This window comes from Bos grunniens, chromosome 7 (genome assembly GCF_055505025.1).
Source record: "Bos grunniens cultivar Pamir isolate PY7600 chromosome 7, Bosgru_T2T1.0, whole genome shotgun sequence".
Taxonomy (NCBI): Eukaryota; Metazoa; Chordata; class Mammalia; order Artiodactyla; family Bovidae; genus Bos; species Bos grunniens.
Genome location: NC_141171.1, coordinates 28,027,035 through 28,045,261, shown reverse-complemented (window position 1 = coordinate 28,045,261; position 18,227 = coordinate 28,027,035). Strand labels below are relative to the sequence as shown.

The following is an 18,227-nucleotide window of genomic DNA, read 5'->3' as shown; positions in this document are numbered from 1 at the left end:
CTGAAGTGATAGTATGCACACACGCACATATGCAATCATGAATATATGTCCATCAGTTCAGTTCAATTCAGTTCAGTCACTCAGTCGTGTCCGACTCTTTGCGACCCCATGAATCGCAGCATGCCAGGCCTCCCTGTCCATCACCAACTCCCGGAGTTCACTCAGACTCACGTCCATCGAGTCAGTGATGCCATCCAGCCATCTCATCCTCTGTCGTCTCCTTCTCCTCCTGCCCCCAATCCTTCCCAGCAATGTTACAAAAATAGAATCAGTTTTTATAATCAGTTTTTTAATTTTCTGGAAATAAACTGAATAAAATTATAGATTTTAAAATGTTGAGGGACTCAAATTCTCAGGTGAGAAATTGGAGGAACAGAGAGGTCCAAAGTTACCTAGACATCTGGGAATTAAAGCCTGATTTCCTACATGCTACCTAAATATCCCTTTCACATACAGTATGTGATATATATTGACAATTTACATTAACTCACATAGTTATACTGTGATTTAACATTCTGAGATGGCAATTTCTTTGGGATTCTTTATCTTCATGTCAAAACTATTTGCTGACTATAAAGCTTTTCTCTGAATTTTGCATAAATAATTCATGTATTCATACATTTGAAAAACTATCTGATAAAACAACTTTAAATTGCGTAGCTAATTCCCAGGAGCCAGTTATTCCCTAAAACACATTCACTTTGAGTAATTCCGTTTTGTTCATCAGTCATGTGAAATTCTCCTATACTTTTCATAATTTAAGAAATTGTTAACTTACTTTTTTGTTAATGCTTAAAGTCTATTTTCAGAGAAGGCAATGGTACCCCACTCCAGTACTCTCGCCTGGAAAATCCCACGGACAGAGGAGCCTGGTAGGCTGCAGTCCATGAGGTCGATAAGAGTCCGACACGACTGAGCGACTTCACTTTCACTTTTCACTTTCATGCATTGGAGAAGGAAATGACAACCCACTCCAGTGTTCTTGCCTGGAGAATCCCAGGAACAGAGGAGCCTGGTAGTAGGCCATCTATGGGGTCACACAGAGTCGGACACGACTGAAGCGACTTAGCAGCAGCAGCAGCAGCAAAGTCTATTTTAATAATACAAAATAATTTTAAAGTTTTCATTCATTGACAATTTGAAAAAATCCAGTGGTTCTTCAGAACTATTGCTACAAATTCAGATAAAAAATGAATTAGTAGACTGATGTCAGCTTTAGGTTGGTGTAAGACGCTCCCTTTCTCCCCCACAGTGGACCCAGGCACAATGAGTAAGAGGAGGCTTGATGCACACAAAAGGAATAGGATGGAGGGATAAAATGGGAAGAGCCTCAGACAGCAGTGCAGCTCTGTGAAACTTTCCAAGCAAAAGCTGCATAGCATAGAGTGTTGGGCAGAAAAGGTGTGCAACAGTACCCACACTGTACTTGTCACTGACTGGGAACATCCCAGGAAGACTGCTCTAAAGCAGTGGTGGATCCAGGAGTGACAGCTGGGACAGTCGGTCCGTCTGGTCCTCACAGTGGTTTCTCTTGGAGATCTCAGGGACATATTTCCATGGCTGCTGCAGCATATAGACACAGTGGCATATGATAAACTCATAAAAAATAATTTCTGTCAAATTTTCCTCCTCGGCATTACTTCATCATGCTGAGTTACGTTCTGAAGAGAAACAGCATTCATAGAAATATGTCTTACAGAAACCCAGGGGAAAAGGTATGTTTTATGCTTATACTTTATCATCACCTCTCAGGGGACAAGAGGAATCACGTGGCTCATTGATGGGACTCTTCCTCTTTTACCACCTTCTCCAATTACTTTCCTTGCCCTGCAAAATGGGTACATTTCCAAAGGGTCAGATTCCAAACTCCTGCTTTTGTCTCTTCATCTCTATCCTCAATGAATTCTCAAGACATCCACATTGGTGTCCTTGTAGCCACTTTCCAGAGATACTTTTTCTATAGCTCCTGACTGAAGTCACAGCCTCAGCTACTTTCAAGAAATGCTGAATTTGCTATTTCAACACAACTTTAATTTACCCTGTCAAAAACAAACAAGCACGAACAAATTCATTGTTTCGTTACCAGTTATTTTTTCCTAAGGAAATCATTCTTGAAAGATTTGAGTCATCCTCTCCCTGCACTAAGGATTATCAGGGTTTTTCAATTTCCTTTTTTTTATGGAAAAGTCTTTTAAAACCTCCCTTCAATTCCACCCACATACCACAGACTATGTCCTCATCATCCTAACACTAACAGGCTTCTGATAGTGTCAGCTGTTTACCTCACTCCCTGAAATAAGAACAGAAACTCTGGAGCATCGGCTGGGGTCATTGTCTCAGAGAGTGTGAAAGACAAATGTGAAGCCAGAGACGAGGCACGTCAGGGGGCCAGGAGTTACTCACCCACCAGGTAGCTTCCACGTGTGTACTAATATTCTTTTAATGGTAATAAAAATCATGAACAATAAAGAAAAACAGTGTAACCCTTTGTGAGAAATATGCAGCATTTTTTTTTAACCCATGACAACTTTTACACCAAGAAGCATTTTTGTGTGACTTTTTTTTTTCTACTATGGTTTTGAAAAACAACAAGGGATTTTAAATTATCTTGCATGTAATCGCCTCCACAGATAAGAGGGTTCAGCTGGAAAGTCTAAATTTCCCATCTATGAAAACTGGCTTAATCCTTCCACCAAACAAAAATTCAAAATATGGATCCCAATATGCCACAGGTAACTGTTAAAAATATTAAAACATGTCTTCAAGATTACACATAGGTGAGAACACCGAAACCATAAGTATTGTTTGTGGATTAGGTAAAACAAAGTTCTTCTTTGCCAGCAACCCAAAAGGGCTAGATCAGTCTTAGAGCTGCAGCCACAAGTTATAAGCTCCAGAGTCAAAGCCAAGAAAAACAAAGAGGTCACCTCCCAGTCAGTTTCTGTTCCTCTTCTCTGAGACTGCCCTTGTTTCTCCCTTAAAAGACAATAAAAGCAGGGCACGGTGCACACACCTATCCACACAGTACAAGGAATGAACCCAGAATGCCTCCAAGAGGCAAATTCATAAGCTAACAGAGCAGAGTGTAAACTTCACTTGGAATGTGCCTGTTATCCTCCCAGCCTGAGAAGCATGTCAACTTGCTTAGTTTTTTGTTGTATAAGACATACCTTCAAGCCAAATACAAAGGACTTTACCATCACTTGGTCTTTATATCATGTAAATGGGTGCCTCCAAAGAGAATGCCTGCATTCTTCCTCAGCCTGGTACTGACGACTTTCCCTTCCCAATTCCTTTTGAAGTTGTGAGTCAAAAATGATATGCAGTAGAGCCTGAAGTCAGGTAGGTTGATTCCTCCAGTTCCATTCTTCTTTCTCAAGATCGCTTTGGCTATTCGAGGTTTTTTGTACCTCCGAGAATATTGGAAATAAAAGCAAAAATAAACAAATGGGACCTAATTAACCTTAAAAGCTTCTGCACATCAAAGGAAACTATTAGCAAGGTGAAAAGACAGCCTTCAGAATGGGAGAAAATAATAGCAAATGAAGCAACCGACAAACAACTAATCTCAAAAATATACAAGCAACTCCTACAGCTCAACTCCAGAAAAATAAACGACCCAATCAAAAAATGGGCCAAAGAACTAAATAGACATTTCTCCAAAGAAGACATACAGATGGCTAACAAACACATGAAAAGATGCTCAACATCACTCATTATCAGAGAAATGCAAATCAAAACCACTATGAGGTACCATTTCACACCAGTCAGAATGGCTGCGATCCAAAAGTCTACAAATAATAAATGCTGGAGAGGGTGTGGAGAAAAGGGAACCCTCTTACACTGTTGGTGGGAATGCAACCTAGTACAGCCACTATGGAGAACAGTGTGGAGATTCCTTAAAAAACTGGAAATAGAACTGCCTTATGATCCAGCAATCCCACTGCTGGGCATACACACTGAGGAAACCAGAAGGGAAAGAGACATGTGTACCCCAATGTTCATCGCAGCACTGTTTATAATAGCCAGGACATGGAAGCAACCTAGATGCCCATCAGCAGATGAATGGATAAGAAAGCTGTGGTACATATACACAATGGAGTATTACTCAGCCATTAAAAAGAATACATTTGAATCAGTTCTAATGAGGTGGATGAAACTGGAGCCTATTATACAGAGTGAAGTAAGCCAGAAGGAAAAACATAAATACAGTATACTAACGCATATATATGGAATTTAGAAAGATGGTAACAATAACTCTGTATACGAGACAGCAAAAGAGACACTGATGTATAGAACAGTCTTATGGACTCTGTGGGAGAGGGAGAGGGTGGGAAGATTTGGGAGAATGGCATTGAAACATGTAAAATATCATGTAGGAAACGAGTTGCCAGTCCAGGTTCGATGCACGATGCTGGATGCTTGGGGCTGGTGCACTGGACGGCCCAGAGGGATGGTATGGGGAGGGAGGAGGGAGGAGGGTTCGGGATGGGGAACACATGTATACCTGTGGTGGATTCATTTTGATATTTGGCAAAACTAATACAATTATGTAAAGTTTAAAAATAAAATAAAATTAGAAAAAAAAATAAAATAAAATAAAAAATAAGAATAGAAAAAAAAATGATATGCATTATTTTTTTTAATATTTAGACATTAGGTGTTTTAGAAATGCAAATAGTGAAATGCAGATAAAAAAAAATATACTCCCTTATACTTTCATGTCTCATTGTTTCAAACTGTCCAATTCTAGTTCTTTTGTCTAGTTCTAGTTCTTTAAAAAAAAAAAAAAATTAAAAGCACATTGACAATTAAGCATAAGAATGATTTGCTGCAAGCTTTTTGTTCTGTTATGACCCTTTGCATACCACTGTGACTAGAATCAGAACACATGTTCATCATTGCAATATACACCTCTTTCTCAGAACTTCTAAACATCTTAACCCACAGTTATCACTCCGTTAAGTGGTAATATCAAATGTTCTTTTTTGCTTACCAATTAAGCTATATGTTTTCTACTTTGTATTGCAGTGCTTTAAAATAGCTACCTCAGAGATTTGGGGGTTTGTTTTCATTTGGGTTTTATATTTTGTGCCCAACCCTCTCAAAATAAGATTTTTTTAGAGAGACTTTTTATTCAAGACCCCTGTTTAGTAACTGGTTCTAGTTAAAGTAAGTGCATTTTTTGTCTTAGTAAACCCATGAGAGGGAAAATGAACAAAACTCACTTTTCTGATGAAAAGCAAGTAGAAATGCTTAATGAACAATACAGTGAAATATTCTTAGTTTAAATGGAAATGGGGGGAAAATGGAAATGGGGTGTTTTTATTTCCAGAAAATAGATGATAGGATTTCTTTCTTTTATTGTATAAGAAAATAATTTTGACTAAGACCTGACTTTTATAATATTTTAAGATGATTTTCTTGAGTCTGAAAGAATGGCAGAATTGATACGAAATTTAAAAGTATACACAAAATTATTTGTTCTAAACTTTAAAACAATCAGTTCAGTTTAGTTACTCAGTCGTGTCTGACTCTAACAATAGTCTCATTTTATTACCATTAAAATGAAATGAACACTTAAAAGAGGTTGAAAAATATTCAACCAAATTAAATGGGCTGCTATACTATGAGCTGGTGTTAATTTTACCTCATTTGTATTAATGTAAAATAAATCATCAAAGCAGAAGTGAAAATGCAACAGCATTTGTTAGTAATTTCCACTTAATGCTCTGGCAGTGTTATAAATATATCATTAATTATACTGTGCCAGACACAATGTAAATTACTTTTTGAAAATATTCCTCTTAATATAGCTGTTAATTTTGGACACTATCAAAAGAATGCTTTATCTTGAAAAGCCATCAAAATATTGATCTGAAATTCCAAGTCTAATTGGCTATTTCATAACTGTAGAGTCCAGGGAAAAAAATGGTTGGCAATATTTGTCATTTCTGAACAATTATTCTCATAAGAATAAAGAAGATAAAGGTGCATATCAATTATCTGTTGGATATCCTGAGTATTGAGTGATTACCTGTTTTACAATTTATTGTCTCCTCAGTAATAATGTTAATTCTTATGCCATACATATGTGATCATAATTGATAAGGGATTTATGATGGCAATAATAAATCAATTTTTGTACTGACTCTTCTCCTAAGATATATAATGAAGTAGAAAACATAATTTGTTATATATCTTCAGTACAAAAATATAGAAATATTGCCATATTTTGTTACTGATTTTGGTATATTAAAATATGTCAGAATTTGGTGAAAAGACTATGTTTCTTTTTTTATTCTGTATAGAACAGAAGTTTTGTTTAAATAAATTCATTGAACGAAAGTTTAAATAAATTTTATTAAGTGAATTCTTAATTATTAACCTTTTGAAGTAATTACTAAAGCTTTTGCATACATACTACAACTTTCTTCTTAGAAATAAATAGAGATGGGATCTGAACATAGCACTACTTAAGATGACAAACCAAGACCAAAAATACGTATAAGACAAATTTACTGATTCATCCAATTGAGATCAGTTGATAAAGGGACAGGTAGGACAAGGTATAAAAATCAATAAATGGGTTAGTGAAGCTAGGTGACCAATTCCTAGCCTTGAACTGAGAAGAGATGTTATCTTTAGCCAATAAGAAGAAACCTATGAAGAAGATTATGTTTTTCTTTCATTATGTGTATACCAGGATTTAGTGTCTTTGGGGCACATCACTGCCACTGTTTTCCTCAAAGCATGAACACAAGTGTATTATCTCACAAGTACTGTGCTTTTCTGAGTAGAGTAGGACATAAAATCACACAGCCTTTCCCTCCAGCCTGTGAATTTTTGGTTGGAAAGTAATTTCCTGCTCCTGATTCTCCACTTGCATAACAAAAACATGGCAGTATTTTCTGGGCTTGTCCTTTTAATAAGTGCAGGGATGATCCCCTGGAAATGAACAGAGATCATTCTGTCATTTTTGAGATTGCATGCAAGTACTGCAGTTCACACTCTTTTGTTGACCATGATGGCTACTCCATTTCTTCTAAGGGATTCCTGCCCACAGTAGTAGATATAATGGTCATCTGAGTTCAATTCACCCATTCCAGTCCATTTTAGTTCGCTGATTCCTAGAATGTCGACGTTCACTCTTGCCATCTCCTGTTTGACCTCTTTCAATCTGCCTTGATTCATGGACCTAACATTCCAGGTTCCTATGCAATATTGCTCTTTACAGCATCAGACCTTGCTTCTATCACCAGTCACACCCACAGATGGGTATTGTTTTTGCTTTGGCTCCATCCCTTCATTCTTTCTGGAGTTACTTCTCCACTGATCTCCAGTAGCATATTGGGCACCTACTGACCTGGGGAGTTCCTCTTTTAGTATCCTTTCATTTTGCCTTTTTATACTGTTCATGGGGTTCTCAAGGCAAGAATACTGAAGTGGTTTGCCATTCCCTTCTCCAGCGGACCACATTCTGTCATATCTCTCCACCGTGACCCGCCCATCTTGGGTGGCCCCACAGGGCATGGCTTAGTTTCATTGCGTTAGACAAGGCTGTGGTCCTAGTGTGATTAGATTGACTAGTTTTCTGTGATTATGGTTTCAATATGTCTGCCCTCTGATGCCCTCTTGCAACACCTACTGTCTTACTTGGGTTTCTCTTACCTAAAGGAAAGATATAAGCATTTGAATGCAGAGTTCCAAAGAATAGCAAGACGAGATAAGAAAGCCTTCCTCATCAATCAATGCAAAGAAATAGAGGAAAACAACAGAATGGGAAAGACTAGAGATCTCTTCAAGAAAATTAGAGATACCAAGGGAACATTTCATGCAAAGATGGGCTCAATAAAGGACAGAAATAGTATGGACCTATCAGGAGCAGAAGATATTAAGAAGAGGTGGCAAGAATACATAGAAGAACTGTACAAAAAAGATCTTCAAGACCCAGATAATCATGATGGTGTGATCACTGACCTAGAGCCAGACATCCTGGAATGTGAAGTCAAGTGGGCCTCAGAAAGCATCACTACGAACAAAGCTAGTGGAGGTGATGGAATTCCAGTGGAGTTATTTCAAATCCTGGAAGACGATGCTGTGCAAGTGCTATACTAAATATGCCAGCAAATTTGGAAAACTCAGCAGTGGCCACAGGATTGGAAAAGGTCAGTTTTCATTCCAATCCCAAAGAAAGGCAATGCCAAAGAATGCTCAGACTACCGCACAATTGCACTCATCTCACACGCTAGTAAAGTAATGCTTAAAATTCTCCAAGCCAGGCTTCAGCAATACGTGAACCATGAACTTCCAGACGTTCAAGCTGGTTTTAGAAAAGGCAAAGGGGTCTGTAGAGAGGCGGTTCTAAGATGGCGGAGGAAGAGGACGGGGAGATCACTTTCTCCCCCACAAATTCATCAAAAGAACATTTAAACGCTGAGTAAAATCCACAAAACAACTTCTGAAAGCCAGCAGAGGACATCAGGCACCCAGAAAAGCAGCCCATTGTCTTCAAAAGGAAAAATATAAAAGACAAAAAAAGAGACAAAAGAGGTAGGGACAGAGCTCCGTCCTGGGAAGGGAGTCTTAAAAAGAGAGAAGTTTCCAAACACCAGGGAACACTCTTACTGTCGAGTCTGTGCCAAGCCTTGGAAGCACAGAGGGCAACATAACAGGGAGGAAAAATAAATAAATAATTAAAACCCACAGGTTACGAGCCCAATGGTAACTCCCCCAGCAGAGAAGCAACACAGACACCACTAGCAAGCGGGGGCTGGGCAGGGAGGCGCAGGCTGCATTGCTTAGAGTAAGTATGGGGCCTGAATGCCCCCAAGGGTAATCAGAGCGAACTAATTTGGGCTAGCAAAGCAGACTGTGGGATAGCTACCACGTGAAAAGCCCTAAGACACCGCCAGGCCCGCGCACAGAACAAAGGGCGGAACAGACTGGCCGGCTGCAGACCATCCCCCTCCGGTGACAGGCAGCCAGAGCCGAAAGGCAGCAATCACAGCCCCAGAGAGACATTATCTACCAAACTGCAAGCAGGCTTCTTTGCTTACTAAGACTTCTTGGGGTTCTGGACAGTCATCCACCTGAGAAGGTGCGCCAGTTGTACACCCAGAAAACCAAGTGGCAGGGACGGGAGAGGCGATAAGTCGCAGTGACCGCGCTCACCAAACACCTCATCACCCGAGCTGCTCGGAGCTGGAAAGGACAAAAAACGCACACCCAATGGAGTCTGCGCCTCTGAGGACTACCCGAGTGCCTGAACCTGAGCAGCTTAGACCTCAGAGGTGCATGCAGCCCAGGGCCGGCCTCCAGCAGTTCCCGGCGGAGCAACCTAGAGCCTGAGCTGTGTGGGCAGGGAGGGTGTATGTGCCCTGAGTGGGGGCAGGCCCAGTGTGGCTGAGACACTACGAGCACACGCCAGTGTTATTTCTTTGCAGCGTCCCTCCCTCCCCACAGTGCGACTGAACAAGTGAGCCTAAAAAAGTGTCCACCACCACCCCCTTGTGTCAGGGCAGAAATCAGACACTGAAGAGACCAGCAAAGAGAAGAAGCTAAAACCGAGGGAACCGCCTTGGAAGTGACAGGCAATAGATTAAAACCCTGTAGTTAGTACCAACTACATAGGAAGGGGCCTATAGATCTTGAGAAATATAAGCCAGACCAAGAAACTATCTGAAAATGAAATGACCCCACACTGCCCACAACAACACCAGAGAAAGTCCTATATATATTTTTACGATCATTCTTTTCTTTCTTCTTTTTTTTTCTTTTTCTTTAACTTAAGAAAAAATTTTAAGTCCTCTATTACTCCTTTAATTTTCACTTTTATAACCTATTACTTTTCAAAAAAAAGACTATTTTTTAAAGAAAACTTCATATATATATATATTTTTAATAACTTTTGTGACTTTTTTTTTTCTTCTTCTTCTTCTTTTCTTTAATATTGTATTTTTGAAAATCCAAACTCTACTCTAGAATTTTAATCTTTGCTTTTTGGTATTTGTTATCAATTTTGTACCTCTAAGAACCCAATATTCAGTACCTATTTTTACTTGGGAGCATGATTGCTGGCTTGACTGCTCTCCCCCTTTGGACTCTCCTTTCTCTCCACTAGGTCGCCTCTGTCTCATCCCTCCCCCTTCTCTTCTCTACCCAACTCTGAATCTCTGTGTATTCCAGATGGTGGAGGACACTTAGGGAACTGATTACTGGCTGGATCTGTGTCTTTCCTTTTCATTCCCCCCTTTTATCCTCCTGGCCACCTCTGTCTCCTTCCTCCCTCTTCTCTTCTCTGTATAACTCCATGAACATCTCTGAGCGGTCCAGACTGTGGAGCGCACACAAGGAAGTCATTACTGGCTAGCTTGCTGTCTCCTCTTTTGATTCCACCTCATCTCATTTGGGTCACCTCTAACTCCCTCCTCCCTCTTCTCTTCTCCATGTAACTCTGTGAACCTCTCTGGGTGTCCCTCACTGTGGAGAAACTTTTCATCTTTAACCTAGATGTTTTATCAATGGTGCTGTATAGAAGGAGAAGTCTTGAGACTACTATAAAAATAAGACTGAAAACCAGAAGCAGGAGGCTTAAATCCAAATCCTGAGAACATCATAGAACACCTGACTCCCGGGAACATTAAGCAATAGGAGCTCATCAAATGCCTCCATACCTACACTGAAACCAAGCACCACCCAAGGGCCAACAAGTTCCAGAGCAAGACATACCATGCAAATTCTCCAGCAACACAGGAACACAGCCCTGAGCTTCAATATACAGGCTGCCCAAAGTTACTCCAAATCCATTGACATCTCATAACTCGTTACTAGACACTTCATTGCACTCCAGAGAGAAAAAATCCAGCTCCACCCACCAGAACACTGACACAAGCTTCCCTAACCAAGAAACCTTGACAAGCCACTGATACAACCCCACTCACAGCAAGGAAACTCCATAATAAAGAGAACTCCACAAACTGCCAAAATACAGAAAGGCCACCCCAAACTCAGCAAGATAAAAAAGATGAAGAGACAGAGGAATACCCAGCAGGTAAAGGAAAAGGATAAATGCCCACCAAACCAAACAAAAGAGGAAGACATAGGGAATCTACCTGATAAAGAATTCCAAATAATGATAGTGAAAATGATCCAAAATCTTGAAATCAAAATGGAATCACAGATAAATAGCCTGGAGGCAAGGATTGAGAAAATGCAAGAAAGGCTTAACAAGGACCTAGAAGAAATAAAAGAGAGTCAATATATAATGAATAATGCAATAAATGAGATAAAAAACACTCTGGAAGCAACAAATAGTAGAATAACAGAGGCAGAAGATAGGATTAGTGAAATAGAAAATAAAATGGTAGAAATAAATGAATCAGAGAAGAAAAAAGAAAAACTAATTAAAAGAAATGAGGACAATCTCAGAGACCTCCAGGACAATATTAAACGCCACAACGTTCAAATCATAGGAGTCCCAGAAGAAGACAGAAAGAAAGACCATGAGAAAATACTTGAGGAGATAATAGTTGAAAACTTCCCTAAAATGGGGAAGGAGATAATCACCCAAGAAACCCAGAGAGTCCCAAACAGGATAAACCCAAGGCGAAACACCCCAAGACACATATTAATCAAATTAACAAAGATCAAACACAAAGAACAAACGTTAAAAGCAGCAAGGGAAAAACAATAAATAACACACAAGGGGATTCCCATAAGGATAACAGCTGATCTTTCAATAGAAACTCTCCAAGCCAGGAGGGAAGGGCAAGACATACTTAAAGTGATGAAAGAAAATAACCTACAGCCCAGATTACTGTACCCAGCAAGGATCTCATTCAGATATGAAGGAGAAATCAAAAGCTTTACAGACAAGCAAAAGCTCAGAGAATTCAGCACCACCAAACCAGCTCTCCAACAAATACTAAAGGATATTCTCTAGACAGGAGACACAAAAATGGTGTATAAACTCAAACCCAAAACAATAAAGTAAATGGCAATGGGATCATACTTATCAATAATTACCTTAAACGTAAATGGGTTGAATGCCCAAACCAAAATACAAAGATTGGCTGAATGGGTACAAAAACAAGACCCCTACATATGTTGTTTACAAGAGACCCAACTCAAAACAGGGGACACATACAGACTGAAAGTGAAGGGCTGGAAAAAGATTTTCCATGCAAATAGAGATCAAAACAAAGCAGGAGTAGCAATACTCATATCAGATAAAATAGACTTTAAAACAAAGGCTGTAAAAAGAGACAAAGAAGGACACTACATAATGATCAAAGGATCAATCCAAGAAGATATAACAATTATAAATATATTTGCACCCAACACAGGAGCGCCACAATATGTAAGACAAATGCTAACAAGTATGAAAGGGGAAATTAACAATAACACAATAATAGTGGGAGACTTTAATACCCCACTCACACCTATGGATAGATCAACTAAACAGAAAATTAACAAAGAAACACAAACTTCAAATGATACAATAGACCAGGTAGACCTAATTGATATCTATAGGATATTTCACCCCAAAACAATGAATTTCAACTTTTTCTCAAGCGTACATGGAACCTTCTCCAGGATAGATCATATCCTGGGCCATAAATCTAGCCTTGGTAAATTCAAAAAATTGAAATAATTCCAAGCATCTTTTCTGACCACAATGCAGTAAGATTAGATCTCAATAACAGGAGAAAAAAATAATAAAATTTCCAACATATGGAGGCTGAACAACACACTGCTGAATAACCAACAAATCACAGAAGAAATAAAAAAAGAAATCAAAACATGCATAGAAATGAATGAAAATGAAAAACAACAACCCCAAACCTATGGGACACTGTAAAAGCAGTGCTAAGGGGAAAGTTCATAGCAATACAGGCATTTCTCAGGAAACAAGAAAAAAGTCAAATAAATAACCTAACTCTACACCTAAAGCAACTAGAAAAGGAAGAAATTAAGAACCCCAGGGTTAGTAGAAGGAAAGAAATCTTAAAAATTAGGGCAGAAATAAATGCAAAAGAAACAAAGGAGACCATAGCAAAAATCAACAAAGCCAAAAGCTGGTTCTTTGAAAGGATAAATAAAATTGACAAACCATTAGCCAGACTCATCAAGAAACAAAGGGAGAAAAATCAAATCAATAAAATTAGAAATGAAAATGGAGAGATCACAACAGACAACACAGAAATACAGAGGATCATAAGAGACTACTATCAGCAATTAAATGCCAATAAAATGGGCAATGTGGAAGAAATGGAAAAATTCTTAGAAAAGTACAACTTTCCAAAACTGAACCAGAAAGAAGTAGAAAATCTTAACAGACCCATCACAAGCACGGAAATTGAAACTGTAATCAGAAATCTTCCAGCAAACAAAAGCCCAGGTCCAGACGGCTTCACAGCTGAATTCTACCAAAAATTTAGAGAAGAGTTAACACCTATCCTGCTCAAACTCTTCCAGAAATTGCAGAGGAAGGGAAACTTCCAAACTCATTCTATGAGGCCACCATCACCCTAATACCAAAACCTGACAAAGATCCCACAAAAAAAGAAAACTACAGGCCAATATCACTGATGAACATAGATGCAAAAATCCTTAACAAAATACTAGCAATCAGAATCCAACAACACATTAAAAGGATCATACACCATGACCAAGTGGGCTTTATCCCAGGGATGCAAGGATTCTTCAGTATCTGCAAATCAATCCATGTAATACACCACATTAACAAATTGAAAAATAAAAGCCATATGATTATTTCAATAGATGCAGAGAAAGCCTTTGACAAAATTCAACACCCATTTATGATAAAAACTCTCCAGAAAGCAGGAATAGAAGGAACATACCTCAACATAATAAAAGCTATATATGACAAACCCACAGCAAACATTATCCTCAATGGTGAAAAATTGAAAGCATTTCCCCTAAAGTCAGGAACAAGACAAGGGCGCCCACTCTCACCACTACTATTCAACATAGTTTTGGAAGTTTTGGCCACAGCAATCAGGGCAGAAAAAGAAATAAAAGGAATCCAAATGGGAAAAGAAGAAGTAAAACTCTCACTATTTGCAGATGACATGATCCTCTACATAGAAAACCCTAAAGACTCCACCAGAAAATTACTAGAGCTAATCAATGAATAGAGTAAAGTTGCAGGATATAAAATCAACACACAGAAATCCCTTGCATTCCTATACACTAATAATGAGAAAATAGAAAGAGAAATTAAGGAAACAATTCCATTCACCATTGCAACGAAAAGAATAAAATACTTAGGAATATATCTACCTAAAGAAACTAAAGACCTATATATAGAAAACTATAAAACACTGATGAAAGAAATCAAAAAGACAATAATAGATGGAGAAATATACCATGTTCATGGATTGGAAGAATCAATATAGTGAAAATGAGTACACCACCCAAAGCTATCTAGAGATTCAATGCAATCCCTATCAAGCTATCAACGGTATTTTTCACAGAGCTAGAACAAATAATTTCACAATTTGTATGGAAATACAAAAAACCTTGAATAGCCAACGCAATCTTGAGAAAGAAGAATGGAACTGGAGGAATCAACCTGCTTGACTTCAGGCTCTACTACAAAGCCACAGTCATCAAGACAGTACGGTACTGCCACAAAGACAGAAATATAGATCAATGGAACAAAATAGAAAGCTCAGAGATAAACCTACGTACCTATGGACACCTTATCTTTGACAAAGGAGGCAAGAATATACAATGGAGAAAAGACAATCTCTTTAACAAGTGGTGCTGGGAAAACTGGTCAACCACTTGTAAAAGAATGAAATTAGAACACTTTCTAACACCATACACAAAAATAAATGCAAAATTGATTAAAGACCTGAACATAAGACCATAAACTATAAAACTCTTAGAGGAGAACATAGGCAAAACACTCTCTGACATACATCACAGCAGGATCCTCTATGACTCACCTCCCAGAATATTGGAAATAAAAGCAAAAATAAACAAGTGGGATCTAATTAAAATTAAAAGTTTCTGCACAAAAAAAGAAACTATAAGCAAGGTGAAAAGACAGCCTTCAGAATGGGAGAAAATAATAGCAAATGAAGCAACTGACAAACAACTAATCTCAAAAATATACAAGCAACTCCTGCAACTCAATTCCAGAAAAATAAACGACTCAATCAAAAAATGGGCCAAAGAACTAAATAGACATTTCTCCAAAGAAGACATACAGATGGCTAACAAACACATGAAAAGATGCTCAACATCACTCATTATCAGAGAAATGCAAATCAAAACCACTATGAGGTACCACTTCACACCAGTCAGAATGGCTGTGATCCAAAAGTCTACAAGCAATAAATGCTGGAGAGGGTGAGGAGAAAAGGGAACCCTCTTACACTGTTGATGGGAATGCAAACTAGTACAGCCACTATGGAGAACAGTGTGGAGATTCCTTAAAAAACTGGAAATAGAACTGCCTTATGATCCAGCAATCCCACTGCTGGGCATACACACAGAGGAAACCAGAATTGAAAGAAACATGTGTACCCCAATGTTCATCGCAGCACTGTTTATAATAGCCAGGACATGGAAGCAACCTAGATGTCCATCAGCAGATGAACGGATAAGAAAGCTGTGGTACATATAACAATGGAATATTACTCAGCCATTAAAAAGAATACACTTGAATCAGTTCTAATGAGGTGGATGAAACTGGAGCCTATTATACAGAGTGAAGTAAGCCAGAAAGACAAACACCAATATAGTATACTAACGCATGTACATGGAATTTAGAAAGATGGTAACAACAACCCTGTATGCGAGACAGCAAAAGAGACACAGATGTATAGAACAGTCTTTTGGACTCTGTGGGAGAGGGGGGGTGGGAATGATTTGGGAGAATGGCATTAAAACATGTATAACATCATATAAGAAACGAATCACCATCCAGGTTCAATGCAGGATACAGGAAGCTTGGGGCTAAGGCACTGGGATGACCCAGAGGGATGGTATGGGGAGAGAGGTGGGAGGGGGGTTCAGGATGGGGAACACGTGTACACCCGTGACGGATGCATGTTGATGCATGGCAAAACCAATACAATATTGTAAAGTAAAATAATAATAATAATAAAATAAATAAAAAAATAAAATACAAAAAAAAAAAAAAAAGAAAAGGCAAAGGAACCAGAGATCAAATTGCCAACATCTGCTGGATCATCAAAAAAGCAAGAGAGTTCCAGAAAAACATCTATTTCTGCTTTATTGACTATGCCAAAGCCTTTGACTGTGTGGATCACAATAAACTGTGGAAAATTCTGAAAGAGATGGGAATACTAGACCACCTGACCTGCCTCCTGAGAAACCTATATGCAGGTCAGGAAGCAACAGTTAGAACTGGACATGGAACAACAGACTGGTTCCAAATAGGAAAAGGAGTATGTCAAGGCTGTATATTGTCACCCTGCTTATTTAAGTTATATGCAGAGTACATCATGAGAAACACTGGGCTGGAGGAAGCACAAGCTGGAATCAAGATTGCTGGGAGAAATATCAATAACCTCACATATGCAGATGATACCACCCTTATCTCAGAAAATGAAGAGGAGCTAAAAAGCCTCTTGATGAAAGTGAAAGAGGAGAGTGAAAAGGTTGGCTTAAAGCTCAACATTCAGAAAACAAAGATCATGGCATCTGGTCCCATCACTTCATGGGAAATAGATGGGGAAACAGTAGAAACAGTGTCAGACTTTATTTGCGGGGGGGCTCCAAAATCACTGCAGATGGTGATTGTAGCCATGAAATTAAAAGACGCTTACTCCTTGGAAGGAAAGTTATGACCAACCTAGATAGCATATTGAAAAGTAGAGATATTACTTTGCCAACAAAGGTCCGTCTAGTCAAGGCTATGGTTTTTCCAGTGGTCATGTATGGATGTGAGAGTTGGACTATGAAGAAAGCTGAATGCCCAAGAATTGATGCTTTTGAACTGTGGTGTTGGAGAAGATTCTCGAGAGCCCCTTGGACTGCAAGGAGATCCAACGAGTCCATTCTAAAGGAGATCAGCCCTGGGTGTTCTTTGGAAGGAATGATGCTAAAGCTGAAACTCCAGTACTTTGGCCACCTCATGCGAAGAGTTGACTCATTGGAAAAGACTCTGATGCTGGGAGGGATTGGGGGCAGGAGGAGAAGGGGACGACAGAGGATGAGATGGCTGGATGGCATCACTGACTCGATGGACGTGAGTCTGAGTGAACTCCAGGAGTTGGTGATGGACAGGGAGGCCTGGTTTGCTGCGATTCATGGAGTCGCAAAGAGTCGGATACGACTCAGCGACTGAACTGAACTGAACTGATTCCTTAGATGAGGTTTAATTGAGCAAAAAGAGTTTCCAAACAAACAGTTGCAGGCTCTAGTTTGTTGTCTGAGGAAATATAAATTTCAAATAGCTTTGGCCACTTACAAAAAATTAAATGTGATTAAACCAAATATATTTCTTTTTCACACAAAGAAGTCTGATGTTTCGGGTTTCAGACTTCCATGAGGGCTCTGTGACATCATCATGCATCAAGAGGCCTTTCTGTTTACTGCCGTGCCCCTAATGGCATGTCACCCTTATCTATTAATCCAAAATGGCTGCCTGAGCTCCAGCTGCTCCATCTACACTTCAGGCAGCAGGATAGGAGAAATATGTACATCTTCTCTTTAAGGAAACATCTTAGCAGTCCCACAGATATCTCTCATTGTTTCTCATTGTATAGAGTTATCACATAATCATATCTAAGTGCAAGTTGGGCTAGGAAATGTACTTTTAAAATGGTGTGTCTGTTTACCTAACTAAACATTGGGATTCTGGTGGGGGAGGATGGATATTGAAAGGCAACAAACTCATTCTACCATAATATCAACTTTTCTTCTTCTTAGAAAAAAATTCCCAATAAAATGCAGAAGGAAAAACATGTCAAGACTGTGAAATTTAACACTGCTTCTCAGACCATGCATTGGAACATAAAGTTTGCCGTGTGAATGTATTCATATGAACATAGTTGTAAGGCAAGTCTCAACTAATGTATTTTTTCCTAGTCATGACTTGCTGTGAATGTAGCAGGAATGTAAACTGCAAGCTCCTTAAGGGCAGGCACTACAACTTAACATTAATTCTCAATGCTTGTCCATTATAAATACAATGAATAAATATTGATAATTGAATAAATGAC

The 18,227-nt window shown here is 38.9% G+C and overlaps 1 long non-coding RNA gene across 3 annotated transcripts in view; it reads right to left on the bottom strand.

Moving 5' to 3' along the window:
• The window catches only part of LOC147368966 (uncharacterized), a 224,740-nt gene that overhangs the window by 42,806 nt on the left and 163,707 nt on the right, over positions 1-18,227 (bottom strand). Inside the window, exon 3 of one of the 3 annotated variants that reach the window (XR_015167007.1) lies at positions 1,214-3,410. The exons of the other annotated variants lie outside the window; for them this stretch is intronic. This is a non-coding gene — a long non-coding RNA (uncharacterized LOC147368966). Of the gene's footprint in view, positions 1-1,213; positions 3,411-18,227 lie in introns of those variants that run through there. 3 annotated transcript variants of the gene reach the window in all.